We start from the raw sequence: 23,735 nt of genomic DNA, 5'->3' as shown, positions 1-23,735 counted from the left end.
TCCTGCCTCTCCGCAGCCCCCAAAACCACAGGATCAAGAGACCTTTGAAACTAAGAGTCAAAATACATTCTCCTCCACTAAGTTGATTATCTAGGGTATTTTGTCACAGTGATGGAGAACTAGCACAGATACCATGCATAATAATTACAATAATAGTAACATTTATGACACCTGACACTTTTGGAGTTCTTTCATGAGCATGGCTGCATTTGCATCTGAAGACTATTGAGAGCTCTGTGGCTAGAATTGCAGGAATTGCTCCCTCTTTCCTCAGGTAATGATGCTAGTCAGTGCTATTAGATTATCAGTTGATCTAACTCCTTTTCCCAGTCATTCTGAACATGCCTGTCCACTTTTGTTGGCCAGGCACTCCAGACCAAACTGAGATCAAGCCTTTTCTTTTTTGTGCAAGAGTAGATACTGTAGATAAATCCCCAGATAAAGACAGCACTCTGTAACAAAAATGAAGGTTGAAGGAAGAGAGCCAGCCAGATAGCGAGAGCAGCTCTGCCTGTCTCTGCCAGCCTGGTGTCACCAGGTCATTGTTTATTTCTTCACCAAGCCTGCTATTAACAGTAGGCCAGAAAGCTTTGAACTTAACTGATGTACATAAAGCAAGCTGTTCCCCTAATCTGCACATTTAATCCAGCTCGCTCTGCATGCTGCTCCAGCCTGGCTTCCTTCCATATAAGGAGTTCACGGTATCTTTCTGCAGCACCCCTGCCTCTCTCTGTCTTGAAAAACAGCCAAAGATGGTTTTGTGTTTAATGCATATGCTGTAGGCCGAAAACCCCAGCAGCACTGCCACCACCTTGCCTTCCCCTCCTGCCAGGTGAGTCCAGTGCATTTTATTGCTGTTTCTCCCTGAAACGAGAACTGCTGAATTCTATTGTTTGGGGTTTTATTATAATATGAAAAAATGAAAAGAAAATTAGTTAATCCTACTTGTCTACACTGGGAACAAAAGCATTCATGTGTATTTGATTTTCTATTTGTGAAATTGTTGCTGGGTTCTGCTTTAGTGAACCTTAAGACAGATTTGATAAAAACTTTAGGACACTTTTCAGTGGAAAATACATTTTGTATGCATTGATAAAGTGCATAGTATTGAACAGTGAGTGATGGGGAAAGGAGGGATATTTTCTCACTTTTGTATAATGTTCTCTTTGAACTAAATACTGTCAAAGCCTTTACATAATCATAGCTTTCTTGAAAGATGCCACAAGGTTAAATAGATGGTTGTATTTTGGTATTATCGCAAATAAGCAATACTTGCTGTGGAAATCTTACGTTTTGGATAATGGTATGTAAATGTATCATATTCCCTTTTCCCTAAGCGGGTTTCTCTGGTTTAATGCCTGTCAAGGTTTTGTGAAAAATATCTGCAAAACCAGATGATGCCACTAAATGAGAGGGAAGAGTTTTGAGATAAAGAAACAGGCTGGTTTTAGGGGTGTGTTCTAGGAAACAAGGCACATGTATGGTGGGGGCTGGGGGTGTGAAAGTATGCAGCCTAGAGAGAAGAAATAGTCATGAGAAGGCATGAGAGAAGGAAATTGTAGTCTAAATACAAAATTGGGCTGATAAAATTTAGATGCTAAGCCAGGCCTTGGTGGAAGAGAGAGGGAGAGAGAGAGAGAGGAACCACTGTCTTATTTGTTATGCCTTATCACTGCTGCTCTGCTTTGGGCACCAGCTGCCTCATTTAGAATCCATTCTTCTCACAACATTAACCAAGGTGAAAATGCTATAAAACCATGATGTTTGGTGACAGAAGCTTCTAATGCCGTGTATATACTCAGGGATAGCTGTAAACCCCAGACCAAATACCCTTAAGACTATTAGCTGCAGAATAATAGAAATTTACTCGTATTGTTGTACATGTGACCGTATACCTTATTTAAATTAATATTGACACATTGAACAACTGCAGAGTAGTTAGATCTGTATTTTCTTTGAATTATTTCATTCATCACCCAGCCTTCTCAAAGTTAGCTTTCTTCTCACTTTTATAAATCAGAAAAACTAAGACTAAAGAAGTATGGTATCTCAGCCAGGGTTAACTAATAGAGGAGGCAGGGTTTGAACTCAGATCCAGCTAACTGAGAAAGTCCATGTTCATGTTCGTTTCACTTATATTTATTTAATTTGAATTTTTCATTGAATTTCAAGATAGGAACAAATGAGAAAAGGGACTTACAAATACACCATTTTCTTGGGAAAACTGAAACAACTCCTTAAGTCAATAATTAAGTCTCCAAATATTTTGATATATTGCCTGAATTTTCCAGTAGTTGAAATACTTTCTAGACACATTGGGGAATTATTTCTCATTGTTGGTTTCAAGTTATAGCAACCTTAGGAGCTTTAAAACATACTGATGCCTGGTTTCTACACCCAGAGCTTCTGATTAAATTGGTCTGAGATGCAGCTTGGACATCACTGGTTTGGAAAAGCTCCCCAGGTGATCCTAATGTGCAGACAAATAGGTATCTCCCCTCACAGACTTACTAAAGTCTAGACCCATTAATTCCACTGATCCCCAGTTCCTTCTGCTAGTATCCTTCTGGCATCTCAAACTCAACATATCCAAACAGAACTTTCTGTATTTTCAATTAAATGGGATCCTCCTCTTCCTACACATCTTTTTTTTTTATTAGTTGCTCAAGACTAAATACAATGATCTTGACATATCATACATTTGATTCAAATAGGGTATAAATTCTCCTTTTTCCCCATGTACAGATTGCAGGATCACATTGGTTATACATCCATGTGTATACATACAGCAATCCTAGTGTCAGTTGTATTCTGCTGCCCTCCCTATACCCCCCCTCCCTTCCCCTCCCATCACTATTCTCTACCCATTCTACTGTGACACTTCTCTCTCTCTCTCTTTTTTTCCCTCCCCCCTCACACCATCATATATGTATTTTGTGAACCCATGAGGGTCTCCTTCCATCTTCCGTGCAATTCCCCTTCTCCCTCCCTTTCCCTCCCTCCTCTTTTCCTTGTTTCGTGGTAATCTTCTTCTCATGCTCTTCCTTCCTACTCTGTTTTGAGTCACCTCCCTTATGCTTGAAAATGCAACTCAATTTTCCTGAAGGGAAAAATCAAGAAGACACTGGATCAAACAACTGGAGGGTCCAGACATGGTCCAGCAACAGGCATAAGTCAATCGAGAAGTTCAATGGTGACAACAAAGGTCTCTGTCTCCCTGGATTAATTTTCCTTTCTCCCTTGCCTTGGTTCTGCTCTGCCTCAAAACTGACTTTACTCAGGCAACCCTTTCCCCATGGTTGTCCCACAAACCCAGATTCCAATTCCTAGCTCTTAGTCCACCAAAGTAATATTCTGTCTTACAGAAACTTTAGACAAACCTTGTGTTTGGGCTCCTTGAACCCACCCCACTATGCCCAAGGAGACTTGCTTGACTGTCTTCTACCGCAGGCTCCCACTGACTTTCAGGGAGAGTTGGCCCATTCCAACATTATGAGACTCCAGAGAAGCAGGGCAGATCCACAGGGAAAATGTGGGTTGTTACAAGAAGAACAATTAAGCTGGACAAAATGGGAAATGCCAGTCTCGGCAGGTGCAGAGAGAAATATACCTCATCTATCTGGGGATAAAACAGAGTAGGCTCAGATGTAGAAGGATTTATAAGTACTTAATTTCCAGTGGTAATATTTTTGTTGAAACATCATTCACATCCACCAGTAGGCTTTTCACCCTCTGATTCTAAGAAGCCATTTAGTCATCCGATGCTTAAATTAAAATATTAGGGTTTCTTTAAAAAAAAAAAAAAGGTCTCTTTATACTGAAAAGACTATACATTCAAGTATTCAGATAAATGGGTCTAAACTGTTGGATATTATATATTTTAAAGTGAGAGTTTCCCAAATTTGATTTTTTTTATATGAGATTACAATATTTTCATGAAACTGTAAGAAGTAAGAGCATATTTAACTCACTTACACCTAACATTTTATGAGCTATTTCTACCAAATAATAAACTTCTCCTGCACAGTGACCACCCTTGTTCTGTGACTTCCTTGGTAATCTTTCTCTAACTAGAAAATCAGAATGAAAAATCAATATTCACTAAATTTTTCTTGCCAAAAATCAGAGCTATCCTGCTGCAATGTAGTGGAAAAAAGGTTTGTGATGCTACTTAGGAGCAGTTTGGTATCAGGAAAGTTTTTCTTTCCACTGCTGACCTTCCCCATAGTAGATAGGTCATCTTGACAGTTTACTCCTTTCTAAAATGGAGATAATGTTGGCCACGATGACTAACAATAATATTGTTGTGAAAAGCAAGTGGAATCAGGTAAATGAAACAGCTTTTTAAACAGCAAGTACCATAAAAATAAATGTGAGGTGGCGGTGTGTATAGTTTGAAACGTAACATATGAGGAAATTAGATGGTAATGAGAGTGTTGGGTTTTTGTATTGTGTTGTTTTGTTTTACTGCAGGCCTCTTCTGTTTTATGTTCATTAAGTCTACCAGCAGAGCTTATTTTAATGCTTTAGCAATATAGGCAAGGTTCTGTAACTGTTTGCTTTGGAACATGTAAAGTTGATGACTTGGAATAGCTTCCAAGCAGCTGGCAATAAGAGCCCTAGAACCACAAGGGGCAAAAGTTCTTTGGCATGCAGGGTGAGTGCATCCTGCAGAGGGGAAGGGCATGCTCACTGGCTGGCAGTCTTGGTAGAACCAAGCATCTAGAGAAGCCAAGTGCATGGTAAACAGCGAAATATTTTTTTTTTCTTTTTGTACCAGGGATTTGACTCTAGGGTATTTAACCACTGTGCTACATCCCCAGCTCCTTTTTATATTTTGAGACAGTGTATCACTAAGTATCTTAGGGCCTTGTTAAGTTACTGAGGGTGGCTTTGAACTTGTATAATCCTCCTGCCTCAGTTTCCTGAACTGCTGAGATAATGGGTGTGTGCCACCATGTCTGGCATCAGCAAGAAATTTTACAAAAAGGAAAGGGAGAATGGGAAGGAGTATGAAGACAGCCATAAAGACAAATGCTTTTACAATTAAGAGTGGAGAGGAGATTAGATCCAGAAGCATCAGCTTTGAACCACAGAAACACAGATTTTGGTGAGAAGGGATGTGGAAGGGAGCAGCAGTATACCTAGTCTGACCACCAGAGCAGACTGTTTTGTAAAAGCTCTTCCCATATACCACATAAGTATTTTCACTTAATATTATGAAGTGAAATCATAATCAGAACCAGAAATAGATGCAGTAAAAGTTTTCTTGTATTGAATTTGTGTATATATATACATACCAGTACAAATAAATGAGTGAGCCGTATTTGACTGAAACCATGGTAACTACTAAATTGTGCATTCAGTCACTTCATTTTCTTGATGTGTTATTTTGGTTTTTTATCAAATAATTTAAAATGAAAAATAAACTTCAGTTTGTAAAGATATTTTCAAAATCCATTAAGTATTTTATTGTGTGAACTAAAATTTGTATTTGCCAAATATAATACAAACTGTAGTTCGTATTCTATTTCACTGTTTCAAAATCAAAAAGTTTAAAACAAACTCCAACAAGATAGTGTTTTTAAATTAAAGCATATCTCAAAACTCCATTTTTAATGAGAGATTGAAGTATATCAAGTTCTGATTCTTTCTTTTGTAAGCACTGCAGTATTAAGTATATGTACATATATCTCTGTGATTTTATGTATATATGTGCTATTAAGACACAACAGCAAACTGTAGAATTTAGACTAATAATATTTTTGAAAGAAAAAAATATTTCATAATTGATATTATTTTGCTTGTCTTATTTGATGATATATAGCAATAATTGAAAACATTTGTTGTTTTATTGTTTGAAAATTCTCATGCTTGAACATGAGAAAGACCCTTATTGCCACAGGACAGTAGTCAGTGGAAGAACAAAAAATATTTGGATCACTCCACAGAGATGCACAGCTTCAAACTCCTCAGTGGACCCTAAGGCTTAGTGCCAGACTTAAAATGAGCCCCCAAGTTTATCCTATTACTTGATCCCCCAGAACCCTACATAAACAATACCAAAAGAGTGGCTTCTTTTAGAATTCACTTCTTGGGAAAGTTTTGCTTCTTTTATGTTTTCTAATAAAGAGTTATGAACATTTTTTTGTAATTGACAGGAAGAGTTCAGAATAAATTAATAAAAACACATATACACATAAGTATGCCCATATGCCTACAGGTATGCATGTGTAGACTACAGGTACAATCTGTGCTACTTAAGCCGAAATGTAAAGCTCTTTTAAAAATTCAATTTGTGGACATCACCTCTGGGGAGGTTGGGTCAGTATGTCTAGAATGAGTCCCAAAGATCTACAAATTTTTAAAAGCATTTGTGTATTTCTGGTGATCATCCAGGTAGAGGAATCACTGGTAATAGATTTGCATTTTCCTGGTTTTGTGCTCATAATATTTTACTTCAGTTAGATTTCCATGATTTTAATTTTACATTTCTAGTTTGTTATTTCATTCTTTGCATTCTTTTTTCATCTTGGATATCGCCTTAATATACAATTCAAATTTAATTCTTAGAGGAGGAAAAAAGTCTTTTCCCCTTTTTTGAAACCATGCTTTCTCCCAAGTGTGTATGCAGGGTGTCAAGCTGCAGATTCTAGAGGCCATCGCCAGCTGCAAGTTCCTCAATAGGATGTATGTTAACATGTAAGATTTTCTGCTCTAGCATATCACTGAAGGACTCTTCCATACCAGCAGAGTAGTGAAAAATCATGGCGCTTTTCATGTCTTCATATGCAACATATTAGATTGTCCATCAGAAGTATATGAAACTGAGCTGGGGATGTAACTCAGTAGAGTGCTTGCCTTCCATGCTCCAGGCCCTGGGTTCAATCCCCAGCACCACACACACACACACACACACACACACACACACACACACACACAAAGTGAGAAATATATGAAACCATTTCCTTAAATAATTCCCCTCGTGTCTCCTTTCGGGGAGGTGGAGGGGACATTCAGACAAAATTCCAAAAGAAAGAGGATAAAGAGCAGGTAAAGCACAAAATAGAATCTTCTGGAAAGCATTAATGTATGAATTATCATATGTTGTCTATCATACATCTTTTTTCTGCAGGATTGTATGAAACAGAAAATAGCAAACTCATACACATCTTCTAGATATTCCAAACTGTAGTTCAGATCATCTAATTAGTTATGCTTTTTAAAGTCATCTTTTGTAGTCTTTCTTTACTAAAAATGCTAGTCAATGTGAATATTAATTTATCAATAGTTTTATTATGTAAGGATCATTGGTTTTATTGGTCTTTAGTTATACATGACAGTAGAATACATTTTGATATAATTATACAAGCATGGAATATATGTTAATGACATTTTAAAATGACTATTTATTTGTTAAGTGTTAAAATATTCTGGACAAAAGACTAAATGATTTTTTTATTGGTTGCTCAAAACATTACAATTATCTTGACATATCATATTTCATACATATGATTCAAGTGGGTATGAATTCTTATTTTTATCACGTGTACAGATTGCAGGATCACATTGGTTATACATCCACGTTTATACATACTGCCATACTAGTGTCTGTTGTTTTAAATGTTTCTAACACCTTTATGAGAGAAGTTTTCTCTACTTTTGGCAGACAAAGGAAGTAAGACTCGAGGAGAAGTTCAGTAACTTTCTCAAATTATTTAGATAATAAATGTGGCTTTTGGATTTAGAGCACAGAGGAGACCCCTGTAAAAGCCTGTTTGAAATGCTGAGCTCTTTCCAGGGATCCCTCTCCATAGGTCTGGAGCCCAGGAGTCTGCATTGTTGAGCCTGATTCAGGGAGTTCTCTCATGAAATTTAGAAAAGCGAGTCTCCCACTCTGGATTTCAGCTCAGTGGTCAGGTAAAGGAAGCCCTCAACCCTGTACAATTTCTGCTATATCACCTGGCTTCTATCCCCACAGAAATCAGGCTACTGGAAGAAATACCTCATATTGACACCCTGGCCTGCTGAGTAACTGTCTACCAGAAATCTTCCTAGCTATAATTTTTTATCTTAAAAAGCACGTACTGTAAAATGCATATTGAATGCTGCTTAGAACAAAGGGCCAAAAGAGCTTTGTGAGGTTGGGGGGCCAGGCTTCTCTGGCTTGCTAACTTGACTCCTCTAGAGGATTTACACGGGATTGATGCAACATGGTCAGGTAGGCACAAGTTACTACCACACAAAATAAGAGACCTTTGCTTGCAGCACAATGGGAGGACATGAAGTAGGGGTTCTTGAAGGGAACAAGCCAAAATCTACCAAATCATAAAAAAACTTGAAGTTAATATACTCTTTCTTAAAAATGATGCACCCCAAGCAAAACATAAAAAGAACAAAAAAGAAAAAAATAGTACTTCAATGAAGATGTGAATGGATTCATGGAATACCTAAAACAGAACTCACAGATGGTTTACAATGGGCAGATGATAGCAACGGATAGCCAGGAAGTAATGGAATAAACTGCAGTTGCTTTAAAGAAAGATGATGGCAATGAAGATGATTAAAAAGACAAACAGCAAAGAAAGATGCAATGGTATGTTTCCTCTATAAACACCTGGCCATGGAATTTCAGATTGCCCAGCTGCCCTAGAAAATCAAGATATGGGCACTATTGATGAGGGTCCGCAGAGCATGAAATAACCAAATGCAAGGGTAAAGTAGACCCAGCTCTTGGTGAATTTCCTTTTGCAAAATGTTTTTGTTTGTGGGGAAATGGGGCATCTGTCCCAATCATGTCCCCATAATCAAAGGACTCTATGCTGATGGTGATGATTGCAAGCTCTGTGGTTCTGTGGAACACTTTAAGAAAGATTGTCCTGAAAGTCAGAATTCAGATCAAATGATCATAGTTGGTTGCTGGGCAAAGGGGATGAGTGCAGACTATGAAGAAATTTTGGATACACCTAAACCAAAGAAACCCAAAACAAAAATACCTAAAGCTGTCAATTTTTAATAACATTCAGTACTGTTGTGTCACATTGTTACTTTCCAGACTGAGCATGCTTTACAAGTTAGGCTTCCTTAGGATCAAGAACAGTTTACTGCATTTTGTCCCTCAAGGAGTATTTCTACCACTGTTTGGAGAAAATCACTGAAGAAAAGCACAAGATGATTAAATTGGATTCTCTGAAAGAACTTGTTTTTAATGAATAGAACTTAGACAAAACTAAGTTATATAGTTGATTGTATATGTGTGTGTGTGTGTGTATATATATATATATATATATATATATATATATATATATATATAAATGTATATATACATATATAGTAATACAGATGATTGTAAACAATCATCTTTTTTTTAGTTATCAATGGAATTTTATTTTATTTATTTATATGCAGTGCTGAGAATTGAACCCAGTGCCTCACACATGCTAGGCAAATGTTCTACCACTGAGCCACAACCCGAACCCCAACAATCATCTTTTTAAAAGCAAATTATGCATCAAATTGAACCACTTCTAAACAAAGCATACTGCTTTGCATCTGTGAATGAATTTTTGGTCATATTGTTTTCTTGGTTTAAAATATTATTATTATTATTATTATTATTATTATTATTATAGAAATTTATAAGTTGCCACAAAGTCTATATTTTAAAAATATTGAATAAAAATGTATTTGCTATTTAAAAAACAAAACAAAAAAAATAAGCTTTGTGGAAAGTATTAAGAAAATAGGAGTGGAGAGAAAAGGCCCCAGAGAAAAGAGGACAGGCATCACTTAATTCTGTTTATTGGGTCTTCCAGTCCCAATGCATGGTGATTTCCATTAATGTACAGCACACTCACAGGAACTGAGATGGCTTTGGACATAGAGGAAAAACTCCATGGTAATGAGAGACAGAAACATAGAAGTTATTGCATAAATTATAGGCACAAGATATAGAGAAACACAAAAGAGAAGGCAAAAATTTAAAAAAAAATAAAATAAAAAAGAGGGCAGCAGATATGGAAATGGAGGATCTTGCAAGTAGAGTAAACCATGATTCCGCTTGATAGCATGTTGATGTGGTCCACCAAATGTTTCATCTCCTTCCCTCTATCATTCCTAGGGCAGCAAATCACTGGTCCAGGAAAAAAAAAAAAAACTCCTGTTAGATCTTCATCTCCTCCAGTCAGGCTCATTGACATAATAGGTTCACCTAGCAATTGCCCTTTCCTGTGAATTCAAGCTAACGTGAGTAGGAGAAGAGAGATTTAATTCCAACAGGGGCTAGGGAACTCCAAGCCTTTTGTGTTAGATCTCTTGGTGTTTATTCCAAGTAACATTCGTATCTTCAGGCCACTCCTCACCTATGAAATTAAAAACTTCATGGACCATCTTCAAAGAAGTTGCTATGTGGATTACAGATGCAGAAGCACTCTATATAGAATAGAGCAAGGCTAGCAACCTCTATTGCATGGTAGGTCTACATGACATGGCATGCCATGTAACTTCTGTGAGCCTCAGTTTACCCACTTATAATGTGGTAATTGTGATCCTCTGCACAGGGTGGTAGGGAGGATTATGTGAATAATCTTCTTGTACAGAACCTAATAGATAACTAGGATCTCAGTATGTAGCAGGGCCCTGGCAGATTCCTGGCAGGAAATGGAATCCCTCCCAGATGGTTCAAAGAAAGAGACTTGTAAAGAGATTATTTACAAGAATGTTGGCAAAGATAAGAAAATGGGATAGTGCGGCACCTTCAGACTATCATGGCAGGAAACTACCACTGCCCTCAAAGCTGAAGGCAGAGGAGACTTAAAAAAATATTAACTATCTCCAATGAGAGGAAGAGCTATGGCGGCCAGGTCCACAAGAGCTGTAGTATGGAGAAATCCTCTACTCCCAGAGAAGAGACAGTGGCCTCTTTCTTCTCCTGCCATCTGAGCTCTGGCTAGTGACTTCCATTGCCAAACCCAACTAGAAACCACATGGGTAGAAAATCCAGGTGATAGTCAGCTTCCCTAGGCATAGAGCAGGACCGAGAAAGGCAGAAAATGCATAGAAAAGGAAAGGGTACACAGGTCAGTAATGGTTATGTACTTGGCAAGATATATTCTTCTGTAACTCATACCCTGTCTCTAGGATACATAATTATCATCTAGTACCCTAAGAGGAGTTCATGTGCTTCCCTAAAGGCTTTACAAACTTACTGCCAATGAGGTAATTTAGCATTGAAGAGATAAGACTCCCTAGAAACCAAAAAGGAGAAATTAGAAAATAAGCAAGCAGCTCGCTGTATATCATGGCTGCCTTGACATCCCATTATTACTCTCCTCCAAGCCTGCTTGTTTAAGTAATGGCCTCCCAATAAACTGGAACTGCCACTCACTGCAAAGAATGAGCCTCTCCCTCCCTCCAAAGGTAGAGAATAGTCAGGGTGGTGGAGCTTGTTGGATTTGTGGGTGTGGAGCAGGGACCAGCAGAGGAGGTATCATGTACTGGGTTTTGAGACAGAAGCAGTGATGTGACTGGAATAAAAGCAGCTGTGAATTGTTTGCTAGTCTATAGGTATTGCCAGTGTAGATATGAAACATCCCTCAAAGACCCATATGTTGAAGGCTTTGTAACAATAAGTGGCACTATTGGGAGGTGGTGGAACCTTTTAAGAGATGAGCCTAGAAGAAGGAAGTTAGGTCATTGGTGTCTGTCCTTGAAGGGGATATTGGGACCCTCACCCCTTTGTGTCTCTCTCTATGCTTCCTGGCTGCCAGGAGAAGAGCTACTCACTCCTACCATGTTGTACTGCCTTGCTGCAGGACCCAAGCAATGGAGCCAACTAATCATATAGGGTGAATCCTATGAAATTGTAAGCCAAAATAAACCTTTCCTCTTTATAAGTTGATTTATCTCAGATATTTGTTATGGTAACAGAAAGCTATCTAACATTTGAACCATTTTAATCTTTAAGAACAAGGGAAATCACTGTCACTTCTTGTCAGGAAGTGCCAAATGTTGATCTGAGCAAGATTTGTAGATTAGTAGGTGCTCTGCTGCAACATTAAATTAACAAGTTAGCTTCCAGCACATAAGATAAAATAATTATCATTAGAAATAATAGTTACTCCTTGTCGATTACTGGTATGATCCAGGAATGTTAGATACTTTTGTTTTAACCCTCACAACTCTAAATGTAGATATTATTTGATTATAATGCATTACATTTCAAAAGTAACAATTTATAATGAAACTCAAAGGAGAGTGCTTTTCTTTGCAGTAGAATATCAGGTAATACAAGTCAAAGGAAAAATGGAATATCACAAATTTTCAACCATGAATATAGTAACTGAGTCAAAGATTATCAATGGATAAGGATATTAGAGAAGAGAATATTCACACCCTCAAAGTATCATGTCATTGGTTAGTTACATATTGCCAAAAAATTCTTTATTATAGAAAAAAAAATATGTAAAAACTATGACTGAAAATATATTATTAATCAATTGAGCAAAGTTAGCATCATCAGTAATGAGACAACAGACACTGTGTTCCTTGTGGTGTATGTAATGGGAAGGAACCAGCATCTTACACATAGTGTTCAGATTGAAAATTTAGCCTGAATCTGATTGCAAGGAAGCAGACAAATTCAGATATGGGAAATTATACAATTGGCTTGGACTATTCAAAAATGTCAATATCTTGAAAAACAAAAGGGGGTGAATGCTTTAAATTCAAATAGATTAAAGAGATGACAGCTAAATGTAACATATGAACCTTAACTGGATCCTTGATCAGGAAAAAAAAAAAAAAAAAAAAAAAACATCAGGTGTAAAGATCATTCTGGGCCTGCATGGTGGCATATACCTGTAATCCCAGTATACCTCAATCCCTGGGGATTGAGGCAGCAGGATTGCAAATTCAAAGCCAGCCTCAGCAACTTAGCTAGGCCCTAAACAATTTAGCAAGACCCTGCCTCAAAATAAAAAATAAAACCACTGGGGATGTGATTCAGTCCCTTGGTTCAATCCCTGGTACCAAAAAATGGGGAATAAAAAGACTATACTGGGATAATTGGGAAAATCTGAATTCAGACCATACATTAGTATCTAGATCAGATTTCTTCATTGATTTAATGGAGCTGTGGTTAGGGAGAAGGCTGTCTTCTATTCTTAGGAGATAACTGTGAAGTATTTAAATGTCATCAAGCCCACAACTTACTTTTAAATAGTTCAACAACCACCACAAAGTGTTATGTGAAAAGAAAAAAAAAGCAAATGTGGCAAAATGTCAACAATTGGTGACCTTAGGTGAAAACTAGATGTGTGACTTCTGCTTGTATATAGGTTTGAAACTTTTCAAAAATAGTTGGGAGAAAAAAAATACTAGTATTAACCACACTATTTCAAGAATAAAAACGTAGCTTGAGGCCTCTCAGCTGTTCCATGGCTAGAGCAATATTCAAACCCAGATTTTTCAGATTTCACTAAACCCTTCAATACATTCTGGTCCTGGGTGGTGATGGGAATATGTGAATAGGATCAGTGTGAAATGACATTTACTTCTCTGAAGTCCTTTTGACTGGAATAGAAAGGGCCCTTCCTTCACTGAGCAATGAGGATTTGGGTTTGATTTACAGGTGTTCTGCCCTCTACTCCACACCCACACCCCAACCACATCCTTCTTCTATGAATATTACAGAAAGCGTTTTGTATTCATTCCATGTCAGGTGTTAAAGTCTGATGTAAATTCTTGGGGAGCACAGGGACCTAAATTAATCCTGAGTTTTCATCATCTGTGGACACAGAACCTGGCAGATGACAGAAGACAACTTTGAAGATGGCTTTGATAGAGGTCAGCGTCACACACAGTTATTAAGGACAAATTTATACTGATAGCACCAGAAAAAAGGAATGAGGAAAGGGCATTTCTTCAAACCAATTGGTCCTATTTCTTCAAAGAGATGAGCTATTTATGAAAACAGTGATGTACTTTATCTGGTGCATGTGAGGTGACTAATCATTTTTATAATGTACTCAATTGATTTGAAAGTATCTGTCTCAGGTAATGCTTATTCCTTGTCCCTGAATTTGGATAAAGCTGCCTAGTGTCCCCAGTGAATGATGTCTGAAAGTTTAAATTTCCTTTTCTATCTCATGCTGCTGCATAATAATATATTCCTAAGGCATTTATAAGACTCTCATTTAAATGTTGTCAGTCAATATAACCAGGCACACAGGAAACACATTATTTGTGGTTCATGGGCCAAAACCCCACTTCTTTCATGTGTGGGTGCCCTCTGTTTGTACTCTACACTTAGTCCTTGCATTCTGTGAATTGCTGACAGGAGCCAGATTTTTTTTTGGAAAGCGTTTTGTGCAGAAGGAGGGAAAAGCTCACAGTCAGCTAGTGGTGTCATTAGCAATTTTATTCTTTGTAGTGCAGGAAAAAATAATCAGGGTTTTTAAGCTATTAATTCTATAGGCTAGTACTTCCCTCACACTAGGAAACGTTTATTTTCTCCATCCCTGAAGATGGGTGTTTTTTAATGTTTAAGCAAATCCCTGCCGTGTCTTTGTCTCCATAAATATAATGAAAAAGCTATGTTTCCGTGCTGCCTGCGGTGAGCACATCAGGGCACAGCCTTGTGCTGCCGCTCAACCACCACAAACTCAGGGTGAAGGCACAGAAAAATCACATTTTGTGAGGGACCATCCACATTTTATTTTTCTAAATGGAATTCTTTAGCGAGCTTAAGGAAAAGAAAAAAAAAATAAATAAAGAGAATGTGAGAGTCTGGATGGAATCAGCATCCCCAGGTACTAAGCTTAGCTCTAAGTGACCTTGAGGAGTCCTTTCATCTCTGTGGATATAAATGCAGCTATATGTTCAGGCTTTCCCCAGCCATTCTTAGTGAAATATGGGCTTACCACATCAATTTGGAGCTACTATCTTCCCACTTGAACTGATTGGCATTTTTCTTATAGTGTATTCTGCAGGATATACCCTTGTTTGCACTTGGCTATATTTCTGAAGTTCAGTGTAGATAACACATTATCAGTATAGCTACAAAGCCCATAACAGTCTTTGGGAATATAGCACCCCTACAAGGAATTTGGCTGTATGTCTCTCTTCTTTCTCCCCAGAGCTCCCAATCTCTAGAGCTGGGGTGCTTTATCTCTTTCTTAGACTCTGCAGGGTTTCTAGCAAAGAAAGATACAAGTTCATGCCTGAAATAAGAAGCCACAAAGCTAAGACCAGAAGTCTCAAAGTTGCAAGGATCATGTCTATAGCCCCGAGCATAATCAAGTGTATATTGAATGGTGAGTGATGGAACTAGGGATCACAACAGCATGCATTAATCTCCAAAGCAGGTCAACGCACGATGCTATAGGCCATGTGGTGCCAGTATGACGTGAGAAGCAATGGGAACCAGAAAGCAGTCAATCATTAAAGTCTAGATTCCTGCAAGGATTTTGAAATTCTAAAATCCTGATGTTCTTTCTTATTGAACATGTCATTGTCTCATACTCATAGTATGGGTAATTATAAAAATTATGGGATTTGAAATAATATCTCAATCCCAGAAAGGGAGTCTTCTATTTTCTGGCTTGAGGTCAACCTTCTAGATTTGGACTATCTCCTGCAGGTCATAAGACCACCATTGCTTCACCCAAAGCTGAGCTCTTGAAATGGTGCAATGTAACAACTGGTTATAACAAAATAACGTTTCTAGAAACCAGAGAAGACTATCAGAGGATGTGTCAAATTCATTCCTCAAGTAAATTCTGAAAAGTGTAAAGACCTCCAAGCTTTTGAGTTTTTAGCCTTCACTCCCTTAACAACTGTTCTTGACATGGTGCCACAGCAAGAAAGAAAAAAAAAATGTGGAGCTGTAGTCTTTTCTATTCTTCATAAATCCAGCATCCAAACTGTACTCATATGAAATGTGTGAAATTTTACCCTTAATATACAGTGTACCTGCTGAGTGAAGCATTAGATGAAACTTTTTCCTGTGAATTATTAGTCTAATAGAATGTAATATAAATTTAGAAGACTTAACAATCTAAGGCCTGGGGCTGGGGTTGTGGTTCAGTGGTAGAGTGCTTGCCTAGCATGTGTGAGGCACTGGGTTCTATCCTCAGCACCAAAAAAGTAAAAATAAATAAAATAAAGATATTGTGTCTATCTATAACCAAAAAATATTTTTTAAAAAAAATCTAAGATCTGAAAAAAATGCTGTATTTGAAAGTTAAAACAACAACAATAACAACTGTACTTTGTTGTACTAAATCAATCTGACTTTTACCCACACTTAGAAAACCCCTTAACCCTACATATTATGTATTAGCTTCTTTTTTCTTGCTTATAATAGACTCCATATACATTACTAATGGGCCAACACAGGTTCAAGGTTCAAAGGCTTGACAAATAGGCCTTCTGCCAGGTTTCTTTATTGTTTGTACTTAAGATAAATTGCATTTATAGGCCAGTGGCTGTGTGTTCGTGTTCCCAAAGGACAGAGAAATCATGCAGAAACTTCACATGCAAAGAATAACAGTCATGGCTGGTGACATAGGAATGATAATGACTAGACTGGAATATTTTAGAAATTATAGTTAGTCTTGGAAGTAAGCAGTCAATTACTTGATTCCATCTGCTGCTGGGGAGAAAGGCCCTAAAAAGTATTTTCTCATTTTCTGTGGTGGGCTCAGAATCTGCATAAAGGAATTACTGTAAAAGAGGAATGCAGCAGTAGATGGGTGCATATAAAGATATATACTGAATTCACACAGGTTCAGGTAAGAATTCCGATTAAAGCTAAGCTGCTTTAACAGAAGGACCCTCAAATACAAGGCCAAGTGACACAAGATATTGTTTCTCTGTTCCATTTAATAGCACAACTAGACTATATTAGGTGACCTTCCACAAAGTCCTACAGGGCCACAAGTTCTTTCCAACTTGCTAACATAATCTTCACCAGAGTGCTAATCTCATCGCATATTAGATGCTGGCTCATAGCCTTGGCCATATTCCTGCAAAATAGGGTACATGAGGTGGCCAAGAATAAGCTCTCCCTTTTGGGCAAGCAAAATAAAAATTATTCCTTCCATTTTATACTGATTCCATCGACCAGGGATTAGCCACATCTGTGAGAAGGCTGGGACATGGTATCTCCAGCTGATGGCTAAGCCCCAGGAAGGAGAAGAAGGAAAAAAAAAAATGATTTGGAAGAGTCCAAACAGCAGTCTATTATCTGACTTGCAGGTCCCATTATTGAGTCATTCTTATTTTCGACTAGACTTCTGATGCCAGCAGTATTAAGCAGGCAAGCTCCATTTGATGAAAAACAACAACAACAACAACAAATGTTAATGAAGTAAAACCAGTTCAATGCCTGAGGCTAAGAGTTTAGGTTTGAGGTTTTCTCTGGTGAGATTATAAGTGTCTTTTTATTTTTATTTTCAGCAACTGTCCAAAGTGGAAAGTAATTCTTAGTGTTCTAGACTCAGTTGAATATCCACAGAAGTATGCAAAAAACTTACTGTTAAACCTATGCTATTTGCTGTCAGCAATAAATAATTCTGTTACAAAACCTGCTCTATACTTGTACAAATAAAAACAGATTCTGGTCATCTGTGTCAGTGCATATTCTCATGACTGGTTTGGTTCTGCAAATGATCCAGGACTTTGTTAGTGTCATATCTGCTGCACAGTCTCAAGTAGGGTGATTTATTGGGCAGTCAAGTTAAAAAACATAAACCCTCCACAGAATAGGCTTTAAGGATCAGCAAGATAAATGTACCTAGAACAATGAACTTTAAAATAATTCAGCCTATTCTCTGAGCTTCTTATAAATATGAAACTCTTACAGACTGTCAGGATCTTCAGCTAATTGTTCTTTTTCTGAGTCTGGTTATCTGCCAGGGATTTCTTCAGTATAATTATTGGAACATGTCTTAAGACAACCCCCCCTTTTTTTTTTTTTTCACTTCTAGGATGACTGGCAAAAAGTAATGACCAGTCATCTTTCTTGTTTTTCTCTGCATTCAAGTGCCAGGAACTCCATGAATTTTAATCAGCTTTTAAAATCAGAATGTTACCTTTCTTGCTTACTTTGCTTTACCCAGGACTCTGACCTTGCAGAGTCCCCAGGAATTTCTCCTGTTTCATTGGGTTTTCTTTCCCCATGGGCAAACTCCCAACCAGGAAGGGGTCTGAAAAGCTACTGAAGACTGAAATCAAATCACATGAGTTCACAGTTGCTTTTTTACACCCAAAGAGATTTTTGTCATATTTAGCACCATTGCTAACACATCTTTAGCACTTTATTTGCTATAATGGCAAGTTTGGGAAATAGTGTTAAGTAAAAGCTGGTTTGGCCTGAATACTGAAGGGTAAAGAAAAAAAAGAAAAATCACTATACACAGTGTGTGTATGTGGCGGGGGCGGTGGGGTGCCTGCCTGTGTTTGCACATACCAATAAATGCTCTCAGCCTTTCTGCAGAGCAATATTCATGCACAATTTCTCAAACTATAGCATCCCTGGTGTTGATAAATGCCTAAAAATAATATTTATTTTTGTTTGCTCAGTATTTTTCCTTTTGTATTTCAATGTCCATTGGTTAATACTGGATGTTCCATATTATTGTACATATTAAACATTGCAATACTATAGAGAAAACCTGGGGAGAAATAAAGGTGTTTTTAATTTATCTAAGTTCAAATTTATTCAGTTATCTAGATTCAGAAGTAGAGTGCTCCATTTTTACCCAACTGTACTCATTCATTCTGTCATTTACAAAATACTTAATTCAAGAACCACAAGATACTTTGGAAAAGACACGGACATCTAAGCTCTTACCATTTTCAAAATTCCAACTCCATAGCTCAGAAGTAAAGAAATACATAGAATGTTTTAGAGCAAGAGTTGATATCCTTTAGAATTAAAAGAATAGTATGGATAGCAGGTACCATAAGAACCAGGGAAATGAAAAAATATCAATTAAATAAGGTGGAATTTGAGCTGTGAGTTGAAAGGTGAGCAACACTGAGTAGGTTGAAAAGAATAAGACGGCATTCCAGGGAGAAAATACATGCCCAGATAACAAGTGGGGCTATTTGGGGAGAGCATGAGTGCCTCAGAGAATGGAGGAGTAGCAATAAATAGTACTGAGATGGCAAAGAGAGTGTCCCGCCTGCAAAGGAAATGTTCATGGAAGGTGTATGTGACACAGTACACAGTCTGCGAGCTTGGGAGCTGGCTACTACGGGAATATGGAAGGGAAGATGGCTGTGGGGGCATGGGCATACCTGAACCCATATATGACCAGGACATAACTTTTTCAATTTAGTATCAAACACATAAAATATTCGAGTTTTTAGCAAATGGAGTATTTAATCCCCTTCTTATTTTTTACAAATATCTTTAAACATCATGATGGTAAATAGATTCTCATATCTAACAGAAGTTTTGTAAGGGAAGGAGTGATAGAGGGAATATCTGATCTTCTGGGCTGAACATTTCTCTAGTAGTGAAGGTTGACAACTCTGGAGCTAAACTCCCTAGAATTGTGCCCCACACCTCCATTTATGGGATGTGCCATTCTGGGCTTATGTTTAAACTCACTGTACCTCATTTTCACACAACAATAAAATGAAGATAACATTAACCCCGTCTTGTAGGGTTACTATGAGTATTAATTGACACCATACATGTAAAATTTTCATAAAAGCTCCTATCATATATTAAATGCTCAATAAATACTAACAATTGAGATTATTTTAAGGAGGAAGAAAGAACCAGGCAACCACTGAGTTGATTTTAGAATAAAAGAAGGAGGAAACGACTAAGTGAAAATCTGATTGCCTTGGATATATTTAGTGATAAAATGATTTGGGGAGTTTTTGGAACCACAGAAAGGAAATCAGAACATTTAAACTTACTTCTCTTAGTCGCAAACCTGTGTGGCCACAGGAAAACAGGGGGCCAGTCTAATGTTGTTGGTTTTGTTGTTATTTAATCTGAAAAAATGCCCCCTACAAAAAGATCATTCTATCAAAAATGTCTATTCTCTGTGGTATTTGATTATAAGTCTTTTTTGCTTTGCCAATAAAGGAATATCTATAATGTTCAGCTGTTACTTCCTGATTTGTGTTTGTTCAAAACTACCTGAGTGGGTGTCTGGATTTCATTTGAACCAATTAAACTCTAACAACTTCTCCTTCATATGAAGGTGAAGCATGAGTTCCCTGGACACACAATTATTTAAGAAATCCCAGCGAGATGCAAGGGCCTGTGCCTGTAATTCCAGATACTTGGGAAGCTGAGGGAAAAGGATCTTGAGGCCAAGGCCATCTGGACATCACAGCAAGAAAGAAAGGAAAGAAGGAGGAGGAGGAAGAAGAAGAGGAAAAAGAAATCCTTTGGTTTCATTAGAATTGAGTTTCTCAATCATGGCACTATTGACATTTTGGGTCAGGGAATTCTACACTGGGGAATGGGGACAGATGTCCCATGCATTGAAAGGCCCTTAGCAGCATTTCTGGCCTCTGTCTAGGACACCCACTAACTCCTTTTTCCCCTAGTATTAACAATCAAAGATTTCTCCAGACAAAAACACCATCAATGAAGAAGCACTATGTTATAACCATTGGATGGAAACCCATTGCTTATGTTTCTTTGAACAGAAGATTGTAGCCAAAATTGATACTGGTACTTTTAGCCAAATAAAAGTAAACCAAATCTTCCACAAAATGGACTCATCTGTCAGAAGGTAACCACTTCCTCTGTCAGTACTGATGGCAGGTCAGTGGGGGAGTGAAGCAAAGAGGCAAACACAGCAGAAAAATTGGAGATGTCTTTATGACTTAGCATGGTTTGGAATGTTATTTTCTAATCAACTGGAATGGCCTAATTGTACTATCAACACATCTTCTGCAGAATAGGAAAATAAAGTGAATAAATGTTTGGCTGTTAATTAGCTAGTCTTCTTTTATGAAAGATGAATTTCTATCTCACACTTTCATAGCCAATAGGCATGTGAATCCATTTGATACTTGCTGCCCTTGCTTTTTCTGGTATGATAAGCTGTTTAAATTTTTTTTTTACTTGATTTTTGATTAACATGTATTAGCTAAACATACTAATACAGTTCGATGGATTATTTTAACATATGCATGAAGTGTCCACAGATGAAACTGTGATATGCTTTTGAAGGCTCTAGGCAGGATGTCAGGCAAGAGGGCATCATATGAGAAGTGGGACCTTTCCAACTGACAATGACGTGTCTCTGCCTAGAGAGTTAACATAGCCATCATAATTTATAAATTCTAGAAAGATTCGTTTTAGCTAACTGGATATATATTGTCATCTGTGAGGAGATCAAAGGCTATGTAATAGGCTATAGTTACTCTCTAGTTGGTCTAGTTCATGTTGCTATAACAAGATACCATAGACTGATGGCTTAAAAATGGGAATTTATTTCTCTCAGTTTGGAATCTGGAAATTCAAGATCAAAGTGCAAAAGATTCAGTTCCTGGTGAGGACTGTCTTCCTGGCTTGTAGGGAAGACCTTCATGCATCCTTACATAGTGGAGAGAGAGAGACCCCCCATGTCTCTTATTTTTAAAGCACCAACCACATAATGATGGGGGCCCACCCACATGGCTTCATCTAAATCTAGTTATTTCCTAAAGGCGTCTACCCTCACGCTACTATTGCATTGAGGATCAGGGCTTCAACATAGGAAGTCAGAGGGACACAACAGTATCCACTATCACAGTGGGCATTACAGAGTAAAACCAATGAAGAAAGGAAAGAGAAATAGAATTGTCTATAGGAAGAAATAAATAATAATAAACATAGAAAATTTAGACCCTGTTAAGCAAAATTAATTGACTCACAATTCTAAAATCACAGAGTTTACTAAGATATTTGATCCCTGTAGCTGTTCTTGGGAAAAACCAGATGAATTGTGAAATGACAAAATATGATGCAACATTTCTGGAGAATTTCATACAATGCGCCGAAGAATGTTGCAGAAAGAATAAATGCTCTTATCTGACTCTCAGGGAGAAAAGTAAGAGCTCAAAGATGAGGTTAAAGACAAGAAAATTAGATATTTGTCTCAGGAAATAGAACTAACATTTTCAATCACATCATTGAAGTATCCTTCACCTCATTATTTCAGGTTGATTTGGTAAGTAAACCCATAGGGTATATCTTATGCTTATGGGTAGCTAGATTAAGTGGCCCAAGAGTTCTTTTCAATTTTCAATTTCTTTAACTTATAACACAATTAAGTAACTTATAATGAGAGACAGATCATAGAATTACTTTGAAGAGATGCTCCTCGTATTTAATTTGTATTTGATTCAGACTTAAACTAACCATTTTGAAAAGCTTTTTCTTCACTAAATTATTTTCTGCTACATGGTGGATAGTCATTCTTTCTTGTTCACTGTGGTTTGCTTTGCTTCAGACTGTTATGATATTTTAAAACATGTCTAGCCATAATCACGGAGGATGCTTCCCGGGTATTAGCAACGTAATCATCTCTTCTGCTCTCTTGACTTAGCATTTTAACAATGAGATTCATAAAAATTCATTTGCAGAGCAAACAGTAACTCTAGTTCTTTGAGCCAAATGTGGTGGTCATGGCTTTCTTCTCCCCTCTCTGTGCTTGCCTTAATAGGAGAAAATAATGTTGTTAGTGTAAGAAAAACAGAGCAAAAGCCAAGCGAAGTCAAGAGTGTGATGTACCCAGGGAATGCTGATGCTCAGTGTAGCTGGAACACTGGGCGTGAATGGAAGGGAATATAAGTTCCAACAACAGAATTGACAAAGAGAATCACAACTCCAATATTGAGTTGACATATTTAATCTTGACTAAAAATTGTTTTATCTCAAATAACAATAGGATATCTCTAGAGAATTATGGATACCACTGAAAAGATACTTTTGACTTCAAAATATCAGCAAGGAATTTTTGCCTGCAATCTCCTTGGAGGTAGAACTCTGATGAAACAAAAAAGCGTTTCTAGTTTTGAAAGCATTTTTTTTTGTGTGTTTTTTTTTTTTAAGAAAAAAAATGCCTAGTAAAAACACAAACTAAAAAATGACAAATATTTGCCCCTGAATTTCAGCATATTTTAAAGATAGTTGTAGATAGGTAAGAAAAAGCAATATAAGAATTCCAGCCTCTACAGGAAATTCCCCACATTCATACTTCCCCTAACTGACCTTGAAACTTAAAAATTGAAGCACATTTATAAAATAAATAAATAAAAGACATGTTGAAGTCCTAATCCCAAATATAATGATATGTAGAACTGGGGTCTCTGGGAGGTAATCAGCTTTAGATGAGTTCATGTAGATAGGCCCCCATTATTATGGTGTTTGTGCCCTGGTAAGAGACATGAGAACAAAATATCCCTCCCCCTGTCTCTCTCTACTATATGAGGATGCACAAAGGTGTCCCCTGCAAACCAGGAAGAAAGCCCTCTCCAGGAACGATATTTCCATGCCCTTTAATTTTGGATTCCCAGACTCTAAACTGAGAGAAATAAATTCCTATTGTTTAAGCCACCCAGTCCAGAGTATCTTGTTATAGGATGCTGAGCTGCATAAGACATGCTGTGTAGTAGCTACACTACTATTTAGTAATAATTGATCTTTCTGGAGTTGATAAATTATGAAGGGGGAAACTCTAGTTTTGTGGTGTTCCTAGAGACCACAGATG

At 37.4% G+C, this 23,735-nt stretch overlaps 1 protein-coding gene and 1 pseudogene across 1 annotated transcript in view; both read left to right on the top strand.

Annotated features, from left to right (window-relative positions):
• Rab3c (RAB3C, member RAS oncogene family) overlaps positions 1 to 23,735 on the top strand; it is a 266,114-nt gene that overhangs the window by 195,818 nt on the left and 46,561 nt on the right. The gene's annotated exons all lie outside the window — the stretch shown is intronic.
• LOC114094993 (zinc finger CCHC domain-containing protein 9 pseudogene) lies at positions 8,214 to 9,016 on the top strand (annotated as a pseudogene).

The sequence above is a fragment of the Marmota flaviventris genome, chromosome 5, assembly GCF_047511675.1.
Source record: "Marmota flaviventris isolate mMarFla1 chromosome 5, mMarFla1.hap1, whole genome shotgun sequence".
Taxonomy (NCBI): domain Eukaryota; kingdom Metazoa; phylum Chordata; class Mammalia; order Rodentia; family Sciuridae; genus Marmota; species Marmota flaviventris.
The sequence above is the reverse complement of the archived record's forward strand: the minus strand, read 5'-3'. Positions and strand labels throughout refer to the sequence as shown.